This window comes from Ranitomeya imitator, chromosome 5, assembly GCF_032444005.1.
Source record: "Ranitomeya imitator isolate aRanImi1 chromosome 5, aRanImi1.pri, whole genome shotgun sequence".
NCBI lineage: Eukaryota > Metazoa > Chordata > Amphibia > Anura > Dendrobatidae > Ranitomeya > Ranitomeya imitator.
In genome coordinates, this window is record NC_091286.1 from 236,595,917 (window position 1) to 236,610,767 (window position 14,851).

Consider the following 14,851-nt stretch of genomic DNA (forward strand, 5'->3'; position numbering starts at 1 on the left):
GTGTTATATACTACGTGGCTGTGCTATATACTATGGCTGTGCTATATACTACATGGCTGTGCTATATACTATGTGGCTGTGCTATATACTATGTGGGCTGTGCTATATACTACTTGAGTTGTGTTATATGCTACGTGGTTGTGCTATATACTACGTGGCTGTGCTTTATACTTCGTGGGCTGTGTTATATGCTACGTGGCTGTGCTATATACTATGGCTGTGCTATATACTACGTGGTTGTGCTATATACTACGTGGCTGTGCTATATACTACATGGGCTGTGCTATATACTACGTGGGCTGTGTTATATGCTACATGGCTGTGCTATATACTGCTATGTGGCTGTGCTATATATTAGGTGGGCTGTGTTATATGCTACCTGGGCTGTGTTATATACTACGTGGCTGTGCTATATACTTCGTGGGCTGTGTTATATGCTACGTGGCTGTGCTATATTCTATGGCTGTGCTATATACTACATGGCTGTGCTATATACTACGTGGCTGTGCTATATACTATGTGGGCTGTGCTATATACTACTTGGGCTGTGTTATATACTACGTGGTTGTGCTATATACTACGTGGCTGTGCTATATACTGTGGCTGTGCTATATACTACATGGCTGTGCTATATACTACGTGGCTGTGCTATATACTATGTGGGCTGTGCTATATACTACTTGGGTTGTGTTATATGCTACGTGGTTGTGCTATATACTACGTGGCTGTGCAATATACTTCGTGGGCTGTTATATGCTATGTGGCTGTGCTATATACTATGGCTGTGCTATATACTACGTGGTTGTGCTATATACTACGTGGCTGTGCTATATACTACGTGGGCTGTGCTATATACTACGTGGGCTGTTATATGCTATGTGGGCTGTGTTATATGCTATGTGGCTATGTAATATGCTACATGGGCTGTGTTATATACTACATGGCTGTGCGATATACTATGTGGCTGTGCTATATACTACGTGGGCTGTGTTATATGCTACGTGGGCTGTGTTATATACTACATGGCTGTGCTATATACTACGTGGGCTGTGCTATATTCTATGTGGACTGTGTCATGTGCTATGTGGGCTGTGTTATATACTACGTGGATGTGCTATATACTACGTGGGCTGTGCTATATACTATGTGGGCTGTGTTATATGCTACGTGGTTATGCTATATACTACGTGGCTGTGCTATATACTACGTGGATTGTGTTATATGCTACGTGGGTTGTGTTATATATTACGTGGCTGTACTATATACTACGTGGCTGTGCTTTATGCTACCCATTTTGCACTTTTACAAATGTTCTACGTTAATACTTTCTAATGTTTACTTTAAAAAGTTTTCCATTAAAAAAAGTCATATTCAATGTATGCAGTTTTTCCTTTGCAGCAAGATCAGCTAACAATAAAATGCCTACTGGTAACTGAGGAAGTAGGTCACAAGAATTGGCATATAAGGGGTTGACTTATATAAAGCCCCTCTGCTGCATGGTATTGTAGAATTTACAATAGCTATCACTCATGTAAGAAGTGAAATCTGGCATTGTACTATACCTATATTTCTCTGCTGTATCTGTGCATCATAAATCGTGGTATGTGTTAAAGGGGGGGCACTGAGACTCTTTCGCCCGGGGCCCTCAAAAACCTGGAACCGGCCCTGCTACTTAGCCATAGGGAGAGACTAGGGGGAAACGAATCGCTATTTGCCTCGTGGAGCACAGATTTTCCTAGAATAGTTGTGGACTCCATATACAGAGCCTCTAATTGCTAGAAGAGCAGAATCCCCCCTCAAGTGACCCCATTTTGGAAACTATACTCCTTGGGGAATCTATCTACGGGTGTAGTGTCGATTTTGACTTCATGGGTATTTTGCAGAAACAAGCAACAATGAAGGTTAGCGAGTGAATATTTTAAACTGTCGTTGTACTGAGCAGTACGCTCTAGAGACCAGTACGTTGCAGTCACCAGGACGTTATGTCTAACCCGTGCTTCTGTAGACATGCACCCATAAGTTAGGCATGCTCTCATCGATTCAGACATGCCAAACGTGGATGCAATATGTGGTTTAGATGCACTGTGGGGATCAGAAGGGAGGTGGGCATTTGGATTTCGGAGTGGAGAATTTGCTAAATTTCTTTTAGCGGGTGAGAATCTTTTCCAGAGCCTTTGAGCTACCAGTGAAGTGGAAGCCCCCTATATTTCCATTAACAGATGACAGACCGGAGTGAGGGCTTGCTTTTTTGTAGATTGAGTTGAAGCTTTTATTGGGAACATTTTACATAAGGTTTGGGATCACATTTATCTGGCGCTCTACACGGACTACTTACTTTAGGGTTCCCATCTAAATCTCCGAGTGATGTGATTCAAATGAAACCCCTAAGGCTTCTTTCACACTTGCGCCAGTACGCGGCCATCACAATGCGTCGGCGCGACGTACCGACGGACATTGTGAAAATTTGGCACAACGTGGGCAACGGATGCAGTTTTTCAATGCATCCGCTGCCCATTGTAAAGTCCCGGGGAGGAGGGGCCGGAGTTCCAGCCGCGCATGCGCGGTAGGAAACACAGCATCCAACATATGAAAAATGTTCCCTTGAACGTTTTTTTTTATATGATGGTCCGCCAAAACACGACGCATCCAGTGCACGACGGATGCGACGTATGGCCATACGTCGCGATCCGTCGGCAATACAAGTCTATGGGCAAAAAACAATGCATTGTGACAGAGGCCAAACGACGCAAGTATGAAAGTAGCCTAAGGCTACGTTCACATTAGCGTTGTGCGGTGCTGCGTTGGCGATGCAACGCACAACGCATTCAAAAACACATGCAAAACGCAGCTTTTTGTGACGCATGCGTTCATTTTTTCATGATTTTTGGTGCAGAAAAAACTGCATCATGCAGCGTTTTCTGTTGCGCCAAAAAGACGCATGTGTCACAAAATGCAAGACAACGCATGTCCATGCGCCCCCCATGTTAAATATAGGGGCGTATGGCGCATGCGTTGCCGCGGCTGCGCCCGACGCAGCCCCGCACAATGCTAATGTGAACGTAGACTAAGGGATTCATTCACTATAGTGAGACTGCAGACTTACTCTGGACTCCGTATCGTCTCTGTTCAGCGGTGTCCTTTTCAGAAGTGCCAAAACTATGATCGACAGCACTTTAATGCAATCCTAAAAAGATGAGCACCGCCGGATCACAGGTCACACAGCACTCACAATGCCTCCATCTGCCTCATTATAGAGAATATTCCACCAGAGGTTCCGTCTCAGTCATGTATTTCAGAGATTTACATGGAAAACCCGGTGCAAGCGCTCAGTGCAGGATAATTGTCCGCCGAGCCTTACTGCAATCTTTGGGAGGCAGAATGAAAAAATCAACAACATGTGAAGAATTGGTTTTATATATTTTTTACACTGTTCCTGGTGTATGGTATAAGTGATTAGGTGACTTTATTCTTCAGGTCAGTGCGATTACAGCGATACCAGATTTAGGCCTCTTTCACACGTCTGTGCCTCTGGTACATGTGGTGACAGTCTTCACATGTACTGGAAACACGTACACACGTAGACCCATTCAAGTTAATGGGTCTGTGCACGTCAGTGTGTTTTCTAATAAAGGACTTTATTCTGGCTGTGTCTTTATTTACCATACAACTATAGGATTAGTAATGGATAGGTGTGTTATAGACACCCTTACATTACTAAGCCATGGGCTTGATGTCACCGGACAATACAAAGGTGACATCAACCCCACAAATATGAACCCCACTTGCCACCGCTACAGGGCAAGTGGGAAGAGCCAGGCAAAGTGCCAGAATTGGCGCATCTAATAGATGTGCCTTTTCCGGGCAGCTGCAGGCTGCTATTTTTAGGCTGGTGGGGCCAATATCCATGGCTCCTTACCAGCCTGAGTGTTCTGCCTTCCTCCACGTAGGATGCTGTGTGGATTCCAACATACGGCTAAACCTTCATCCACATCCCAGTAAACAGACTGTGTTGATGCTTAAGTCTTATTTATAACCTCTCGTGTCTCCCCTTTTCCTCATAGTTTGTAAGCTTACGAGCAGGGCCCTCACTCCTCTTGGTATCTGTTTTGAACTGTATTTCTGTTATGCTGTAATGTCTATTGTATGTACAAGTCCCCTCTATAATTTGTAAAGCGCTGCGGAATATGTTGGCGCTATATAAATAAAAATTATTATTATATTATTATTATTATTATTAGGGTGATGATAACCAAAACTATAACGTTGAACAACAATAGTGGACAGTATTCATAGTAGATGATCGAATAGTGAATGATGTTGATGTACAAAGTGGATGTTCAGTAAATAATCATAGTGGATGACTGATCATAGTGGATGACTGATCATAGTGGATGACTGGTGAAAAACTGTAAAGAATAACAGCATTTCAGTATATGCACATACAGGGTGCAATCACATAAATAACTGGGACATTACAGCAAGAATTATACAGAGTGCATTACACAGTAATTCTAACAGCACTGCCCTATTCTATACAAGAATGCATCTATCTACATGCAGAGTACACCTGAACCTAACTGCAAGCTGCAAAGCACATCTGCCTAACTATACCTGACTATAGGAGCTGCATAAGGCTTAAATACTAACACAAACATAAGATGCATTAAACCTTTATAAACGTACCGAGATCCGTTAGGACAGGGGTAAGAAAGTAAGCGAGACAGGAGCACGTGTGCCTCTCTGCAGATCTCAGGAAAAATGGCTACTGAAGCTTGTCTTCACAAGAAGAATGTGGGCGGAACTAACCCATAAGACATTGCTCTTAGGAGGGAAAGGTTGGTAAACAACATGAAAAGTAGGCAACTGATGACCTCCAGTGGCCACAACTTGAATAACATGATAATTAACTCTTTGCACATTAAGATGGGCAGAACACTCCCCGCTTGGCGTCAACAGATGCCACAATTAGGTTCTTTTGGGGAAAATAATAATACAAGCTCGGTAACGGGTCTGAGGAACAATTTGTTTTCTCCAAGCTTGCACACTCTGACCTCTACTTTCCGCACTTTCCCATCTTTACTGGGAAGGGTCTTAATGACTAGGCCGAGTGGCCACTCGTTCCGATGTGACTGACTGTCTTTGACGAGTACAACATCGCCAGATTGAATGTTTGAGCGGTCTTTCTGCCACTTTGTCCTGCTTTGCAGAGTGGAGAGATACTGTTTCCTCCATCTATTCCAGAAGACGTTGGACACGCTTTGTACTTGCCTCCATTGTCGTCTGTAGAGGTCTTTGTCATTGAATTCTCTGAGTGGAGCTTTCGGGACACAGGTTTTCTGTGTGAGTAACATTGCAGGAGTAAGGATGGATGGATCTCCAGAATCACTAGAAAGTGCTGTCTTGTAGGACTGAGTTACAAGAAATAGACAAGCTATAACTCGAACAAGTGACTTCCAGGTGGAGAACCTGCTGAACAGGTGAGATTCGAGGTGGCAGCTTGAAATCTCTGTATGTAGAGCAGACACTTGAGGTCGGATCTCTTCGTCTGCGTCTGGACCCACTAGTTCGAAAGTTTCAGGCCTGCTGATGTGGGACATCGAACGGTACAAAGAGGTAGGGCCTGTGAACCATGAAGTGTCCTTCAGATGACTGGGTGCAACGGATCTAGTCGTGTGGTCCGCAGGATTGTGGTTAGTAGGTACGTAGTGCCACTGATTAGGGTCAGTGGATCTTCTTATCCGAAGTACCCGGTTGCTGACGTAGACGTAGAAGCGTCGTGTCTCGTTACAGATGTACCCCAGTACCACCTTGCTATCGGTGTAGAACTCTGCATCCCCGATCTTCAGGCCCATCGCATCCGAGACCAGCTCGGCCAACTCAACTGCGAGGACAGCAGCACAGAGTTCCAGTCTGGGTATCGTGTGTTCACGAAGTGGCGCCAATTTCGTCCGGCTCATAACGAACCCGATATGGCATTGTCCGCTTACGTCTGTGGATTTGAGGTACGCTACTGCTGCAATCGCTTTGACTGATGCATCACAGAAAATACAAAGTGTTTGCGTTTTGACCTCTGTGGATGGCACAGGAGCATACGGTCGTTTCACACGAAGGTTGGTCAGGGCTTCAAGAGACTTCCTCCACTCTGCCCACAGGTCAGCCTTTCCCGCTGGAAGTGGATCATCCCAATCAGTAGTGTCTTGGGTGAAGTCCCTGAGCATCAGCTTTCCTTGGATGGTTACTGGAGCTACGAACCCCAAGGGGTCGTATAAACTATTCACGAAGGAAAGAACTCCTCTGCGCGTGAAGGGTTTCTCATCCTTGCTGATCTGAAAGGTGAAGGTATCTGTCTTCAGGTCCCACAGCAATCCAAGGCTCCGCTGCATAGGAAGGGGGTCGATGCTGAGGTCTAAATCCTTTAGATCGCTGGAATAGTCTTCAGAGGGAAAGGCTTCCATCAACTCTCGGCTGTTGGAAGAAATCTTGTGTAACCTTAGGTTAGACTGAGCGAGCATGTCACGAGTCCTCTTTAGTAGACTGATTGCGGCCTCACTTGTCGGTGTGGACTTCAAACAGTCATCCACGTAAAAATCCTTTTCCACAAAGGACCTGATGTCCGAGCCATACTCTTCTTCACCCTTTTTGGCAGAATGTCGGAGGCCGTAGATTGCGACCGCTGGGGAAGGACTGTTCCCAAAGATGTGTACCCGCATCCGGTACTCTGCGATGTCTTCGTCTGGGTTGTTGTCACGGTACCAGAAGAACCTCAGGTAGTTTCTGTGTTCCTCTTTGACGAGAAAACAGTGGAACATCTGTTGTATGTCGGCCATAAATGCCACTGAATCTCTACGGAAACAGAGTAATACTTCCAGAAGTCTGTTGTTGAGGTCTGGGCCCGACAGTAAGACATCATTCAATGACACATCTTCGCATTTGGCACTTGAGTCGAATACCACTCTAATTTGACCTGGCTTCTTAGGATGGTACACTCCGAAGATGGGCAGGTACCAACACTCCTCTCCGTGTCGAAGTGCAGGTGCAATCTCTGCGTGGTTGTTCTGGAATATCTTTCCCATGAAGGTAAAGAAATGTTCCTTCGTCTCAGGTGACTTCTGAAGCTTGTGTCTTAGGGAGATGAATCTGCTGTAGACCAATTCCTTGTTGTTGGGTAGGCGTCTCCTCTGAGGTCGAAATGGTAGAGGTGCGACCCAACTATTCGCCGTATCCTTGACTATTTGTTCGTCCATGATGTCCAGGAATATCTTGTCTTCTATAGACATCGCTACCTTGTTGTCTTCCTTCGTCCTGTGGAAGACTGTACATCCTATGTGGTCTTGTTCACCTTCACAGGCGTGGTCTTCGTTGATAGGAACTGAGAAAGGGCAAGGTAGGGGAGTGCTGCTCGGTAGTTCCTTTACCAACAGACTATTGTGACACGGCTGGAAGAGAGATGGACGTCCATTTTCTAGTGTGCTGGTAAGCATACTGTTGACTGAGACCGGCTTGTGTGCTCCTCCTAGACAGACATCTCCTACAATAACCCATCCAAGGTCTTGCCTCTGCGCGTATGGAGCATTCAGTGAGCCGTTGATATATTCTCTAGTCTTGTGGACTCGTAGTATATCTCTTCCCAGAAGTAAAGCTATTGGCGCTTCGGGTTCCAACTTAGGTATCAGGTGGGCTATACGCTTCAGGTAGGGGTGATACGTTGCCACCTCTGGTGAAGGTATCTCAGACCTGTTGTCAGGAATCTGGTTGCACTCCAGGATGGTCGGTAGTGACAGACAGGTCTGGCCATCCATGGACTCCACTTTGTATCCGGTTGCTTTCCCCCCCGCCGTCTCGACGGTACCTGAACATGTCCTAAGGGAGTAGGGAGAACTGGGGCCTACAATGCTGAAGTTGTCAAAGAAGATGGACCTGGCTAAAGACCTATTACTTTGGTCATCTAGGATTGCATATATCTTGAGCGCTTTGTCTCTGTGGCCTGTTGGATAGACTCGGACAAGGCAGATTTTTGAGCAGGATCTTCCTCCCTTGAGTCCCTTACAGATCTCCGTACATTGAGAGGTGACCGCAGGGGTGTCTTCGTTGGTGTTCTTCTGTTTCTCATCGTGCTCCTCTGCTTGTGACAACACTGCTGGAGGTGGTCCAGGATGCAAGGCTGTATTGTGATCCGTGCTGCTGCATTCTGCACATTTCACGCTAGCTCCACAGTTCCTGGCGAAGTGAGAGGTCGTAGCACAGCATTTGAAGCAGATGTTGTTTTCCTTGAGGAAACCTTTGCGATCCTCTAAAGTCTTCTCCCTGAAGGCTCTGCACTTTAGTAGAGGATGTGGTTTCCTGTGTAGAGGACACTGCTTACTGACATCCTGGGGTTTGCTCTCTTCCGTAGGGGGCTTAGTTGTCTTGTGTGGAGGACCTGTGGAATCAATATCAGTTTTATGGACTGCCACGGGTGTCTTACTGGGTTTGACACCAGGGGTAGTGGAGCATGACAGAGTGAAATCAAAACTAGGGTCATTTCTGATCTTGGCTTGCTGGGTGACAAACTCAACAAATACAGCAAAAGGAGGGAATGGTACGTTATGAATTTGTTTATACCGTGAACCATGTATAATCCACCTTTCTTGAAGATTGTAAGGAAGTTTTTGTACTATTGGATTGACACCCCTAGCAGTGTCTAAGAATGCCAATCCAGCCAAGTGACCTTCCTTCTGGGCAACCTGTAACTCTATCAATAAATCATTCAATTCTCTAAGTCTTTGATAACCATTGGGCCCTATCTTAGGGAAATCATCAATTCTTTTGAATAAAGCATTCTCTATTACTTCTACGGACCCATAGCATTCGTCAAGTCTTTCCCACACTTTACGTAAACCTATGTGTGGGTATTCTATGTTAATGTCTCTTAGTCTTTTAGCATGCTCGACCGATTCAGTTCCAAGCCACTTTACCAGGAGATCTAACTCCTCACTACTAGAAAGGTCCAGTCCCTGAATGGCGTTCTGGAACGAAGCTCGCCACGACCTGTAGTTTTCGGCTTTGTCAGTGAACTTTACAAGTCCTTTTGTTACCAGTTCTCGGCGGGCAAAGAACTTTGCTAAGTCTATGGTGGCTTGATCAGTGTTGGTACGAGCCGGTATGTTATAGCCATGTCTAGTGTGTGGTGCATCACCATACCTGTGAGATGCTCTTGGCTTCGGACAGTCTGCATAGTACCTTTCTGGTGAAGAAGATGTCTCTTTAAGGTGAGGTGGGAGCTGTACCTTCTTCTCAGTGGAACGGTAGCTGTGGTCGACTCCTCTGTCTTGGACGTCTTCTTGTTTGTAGTAGTGAAGTTCGGGGTTGGATCGATGATAATCGGCGTAGGCTGATCGTTGTAGTCTGTCGAGGGTGTTGTCCATGCTGGAGTGTCGATGAACGTACTCTGCGACGCGCTGAGCTGGATCTTGCTGCTCTAGATCTGTTCCAAGAACGTTGCTGCGTCTCTCATAATCAGGATCCTTCATGGCTTCCAAGTACTCTGCCTTAGCTATTGCAGCTGCTGCCTCTTTGTCTACCATAAGTCTTTCTAGAGACACTTGCAGGCGCGCACCTTCTGCTTCTTGCTCTGCCCGCAAACGTGCATTTTCTGCTTCATGCTCTGCCCGCAAACGTGCGGTTTCGGCTTGCAGGCGTGCAGTTTGTTCTGTCTGCAAACGCACCTTTTCTGCCTCATGCTCTGCTTGTCTCAGCTTTAGATGCATTTCTTTCTCGGCAAAGGAGGACCTCGCTTTAGCTGCTTCAGCTTCAGCACGAGCGACAGCAGCCAGCTCTGCTAATGATGACCTGCTCGAGCTTGCTCGTGACCTCGTCTTGAGTGAGGATGTGCTGTTTCGAGACATTGTGCGCTTAGCTGCGTACTGCTGAGTGTTTTGGCGGGAAACTGAGTCTAGGTGCGGTGAGCTTCCGCGTGGCGGGAATGATGTAGCTCCTCTTGGCGGGCTGCAGTATAGTCCCGCGGCTGTATGGCGGCTGCTGTGATACCCGAATGCGGAGCAGTGTGGGTGTTAGCGGTTCCGTACAGTCTGAACAACTACAGCCTGCGACCGGCTATCAGTTTCACTGAAGGCAGCTAATCTGATCTTACTTTACAATCACCGCCTGCGACTGGCGGTCTCGTTTTTCACTGTTCTGCCTTCCTCCACGTAGGATGCTGTGTGGATTCCAACATACGGCTAAACCTTCATCCACATCCCAGTAAACAGACTGTGTTGATGCTTAAGTCTTATTTATTAGGGTGATGATAACCAAAACTATAACGTTGAACAACAATGGTGGACAGTATTCATAGTAGATGATCGAATAGTGAATGATGTTGATGTACAAAGTGGATGTTCAGTGAATAATCATAGTGGATGACTGATCATAGTGGATGACTGATCATAGTGGATGACTGGTGAAAAACTGTAAAGAATAACAGCATTTCAGTATATGCACATACAGGGTGCAATCACATAAATAACTGGGACATTACAGCAAGAATTATACAGAGTGCATTACACAGTAATTCTAACAGCACTGCCCTATTCTATACAAGAATGCATCTATCTACATGCAGAGTACACCTGAACCTAACTGCAAGCTGCAAAGCACATGTGCCTAACTATATCTGACTATAGGAGCTGCATAAGGCTTAAATACTAACACAAACATAAGATGCATTAAACCTTTATAAACGTACCGAGATCCGTTAGGACAGGGGTAAGAAAGTAAGCGAGACAGGAGCACGTGTGCCTCTCTGCAGATCTCAGGAAAAATGGCTACTGAAGCTTGTCTTCACAAGAAGAATGTGGGCGGAACTAACCCATAAGACATTGCTCTTAGGAGGGAAAGGTTGGTAAACAACATGAAAAGTAGGCAACTGATGACCTCCAGTGGCCACAACTTGAATAACAAGATAATTAACTCTTTGCACATTAAGATGGGCAGAACACTGAGAATACCAGCCCCCAGCTATCTGCTTTAGCAAGACTGGTTGTCAGAAATGGGGGGACCCCATGTTGTTTTTTTTAATGAATTATTTAAATAATTTTTAAAAATACGGCACTGGGACCCCTCTATTCTTGATAGCCAACCTTGCTGATGCTGACAGCTGAGGGTTGCAGCACACAGCTGTGAGTTTTGCCTGGCTGGTTATCAAAAATACAGGGGAACCCACGCCATTTTTTTCAAATTATTTATTTACAGCGCAGGAGCGGTTGATGAATACTCCCATCCGCTGCTCCTGCTCTCACTGTAATTACCGGTAGCAGGTGTTGGATGATGCGAGCAGTAGTCCCATCAGATGACACCAGTGACTAGAGGTAAACTTTATATCTCCGATCACAGCTGAGTGCTCACGCTGTCTTCTGACAGTGTGGGAATCGCGGCTTTCTGACCGTCGGGGATGATTTCGCCGCCGATCAGAAGCGGTGTTTGTCACGCTGTCATGCACATGACAGCACGACAAACACCCGATGTTCGGGCAGCCGAACCCGGACAGTACGGAACTTTACTGTTCGCGTTCACCCATCTCTACTCTTGAGGACTGCAGTGAAGCGGCCTGCTCTCTCTTTTTTCCATAGCCTGGGCGTCCCGACACCTGGAGAAGACCCCTAACTTTTGAGATTTTCAAGGGTTAAAAAGTCATCTTATATGCCGGAAAGTTTGGTATATACATATATATATATATATATATATATATATATATATATATATATACGGTGGCTCTGTGGATAGCACTGCAGCCTTGCAGCGCTTGGGGTCCTGGGTTCTAATCCCACCTTTGACACCATCTGCAAGCAGTTTGTATGTTCTCCCCGTGTTTGCGTGGGTTTTCTCCGGGTTCTCCGGTTTCCTCCCACATTCCAAAGACATACTGATAGGGAATTTAGATTGTGAGCCCCATCGGGGACAGAGATGATAATGTGTGCAAACTGTAAAGCGCTGCGGAATATGTTAGCGCTATATAAAAATAAAGATTATTATTATATATATATGTATGTATATATATATATATATACTGTGTGTGTGTCGCTGACATCTATATACAGGTGCATCTCACAAAATTAGAATATCTTCAAAAAGTTAATTTATTTCAGTTCTTCAATACAAAAAGTGAAACTCATATATTATATAGAGTCATTACAAAAGAGTGATCTCAGTAAATTATTATCATTAAGTCATTATCTCAGTAAATTAGAATACTTTACAACATCAGCTTGAAAAAATGATTTTAAAATCCGAAATGTTGGCCTACTGAAATGTATATTCAGTAAATGCACTCAATACTTGGTTGGGGCTCCTTTTGCATCAATTACTGTATCAATGCCGTGTTTCATGGAGGCGATCAGCCTGTGGCACTGCTGAGGTGTTATGGAAGCCCAGGTTACTTTAATAGCAGCCTTCAGCTCATCTGCATTGTTAGGTCTGGTGTCTCTCATCTTCCTCTTGACAACACCCCATAGATTCTCTATGGGATTAAGGTCAGGAGACTTTGCTGGCCAACCAAGCACAGTAATTGGTACTTTTGACAGTGTGGACAGGTACCAAGTCCTGATGGAGAATTAAATTTCCATCTCCAAAAAGCTTCTCGGCAGAGGGAAGCATGAAGTGCTCTAAAATTTCCTCGTAGACGGCTGCACTGTCTTTGGTCTTGATAAAACACAGTGTACCTATACCAGCCGATGACATGGCTCCCCAAACCATCACTGATTGTGGAAACTTAACACTAGACCTCAAGCAGATTGGATTATCTGTCTGGAGGAGCTGGAAAAGGAAGTCTCTGAGCTGTGTAAATAAGTCGAATGGACTTTTTAACCCTGAGTGTCCCAGCGTATGCCTCAACGACCAGCCAAGTGAGCACTCCCTGTCCACAGATAGTGGAAAAATTCTACAGTGTGTTAGTAAATATACACTGCTCAAAAAAATAAAAGGAACACTTAAACAACAGAATATAACTCCAAGTAAATCAAACTTCTGTGAAATCAAACTGTGCACTTAGGAAGCAACACTGATTGACAATCAATTTCACATGCTGTTGTGCAAATGGAATAGACAACAGATGGAAATTATTGGCAATTTATACACTCAATAAAGGAGTGGTTCTGCAGGTGGGGACCACAGACCACATCTCAGTACCAATGCTTTCTGGCAGATGTTTTGGTCACTTTTGAATGTTGGCTGTGCTTTCACACTCATGATAGCATGAGACAGACTCTACAACCCACACAAGTGGCTCAGGTAGTGCAGCTCATCCAGGATGGCACATCAATGTGAGCTGTGGCAAAGAAGTTTGCTGTGTCTGTCAGCGTAGTGTCCAGAGGCTGGTGGCGCTCCCTGGAGACAGGCCAGTACACCAGGAGACGTGGAGGGGGTCATAGGAGGGCAATAACTCAGCAGCAGGACCGATGCCTCTGCCTTTGTGCAAGAAGGAACAGGAGGAGCATTGCCAGAGACCTGCAAAATGATCTCCAGCAGGCCACAAAAGTGCCAGACGTCCACAGATGGGGGTTGTGCTCACAGCCCAACACTGTGCAGAACGCTTGGCATTTTTGCAACAGAACACCAGGATTGGCAAATTCGCCACTGGCGCCCTGTGCTCTTCACAGATGAAAGCAGGTTCCCACTGAGCACATGTGACAGACGTGACAGAGTCTGGAGACGCTGTGGAGAGTGATCTGCTGCCTGCAACATCCTTCAGCATGACCGGTTTGGCAGTGGATCAGTAATGGTGTGGGGTGGCATTTCTTTGGAGGGCCGCACAGCCCTCCATGTGCTTGCCAGAGCTAGCCTGACTGCCATTAGGTACCAAGATGAGATCCTCAGACCCCATGTGAGACCATATGCTGGTGTGGTTGGCCCTGGGTTCCTCCTAATGCAGGACAGTGCCAGACCTCATGTGGCTGGAGTGTGTCAGCAGTTCCTGCAAGATGAAGGCATTGAAGCTATGAACTGGCCCGCCCGTTCTCCAGACCTGAATCCGATTGAGCACATTTGGGACATCATGTCTCGCTCCATCCACCAAAGTCACGTTGCACCACAGACTGTCCAGGAGTTGGTGGATGCTTTAGTCCAGGTCTGGGAGGAGATCCCTCAGGAGACCATCCGCCGCCTCATCAGGAGCATGCCCAGGCGTTGTACAGTAAGGAGGTCATACAGGCACGTGGAGGCCACACACACTGCTGAGCATCTTTTCCTTGTCCACTGAAGTTGGATCAGCCTGTAATTTGATTTTCCACTTTGATTTTGAGTATCATTCCAAATCCAGACCTCCATGGGATATTCATTTTGATTTACATTGATAATTGTTATGTTTTATTGTTCTGAACACATTCCACTATGCAATGAATAAAAATTTGCAACTGGAATATTTCATTAAGATATAACTAGGTTGTGGTATTTTAGTGCTCCCTTTATTTTTTTGAGCAGTGTATATATACATATATAGTCCCAGGAGGCCCTGGGACTGGTGGATATACAGTACAGAGGAGAAACTGGGATTGTGGTATATAAAGCACACAGGAGACACTGGGACAAGTATATCTACAGCATACAGAAGATATTAGGACTGGTGTATATTAAGCACATTGGAGACACTGTAATTTGGGGTACATAAAGCACACAGAAAATACTGAGACTGGTGTATTTACAGCACATAGATGACACTAGGACTGGTGTATATAAAGGATATAGGAGACATTGCGACTGGTGTATACATAGCACATAGGAAACATTGAGATTTGGGTATATACAGCACATAGGAGACACTGGGACTGGTGTATATAAAGAACATAGGTTATGTATATAAAGCAGTCATGGTGTCTCCTAG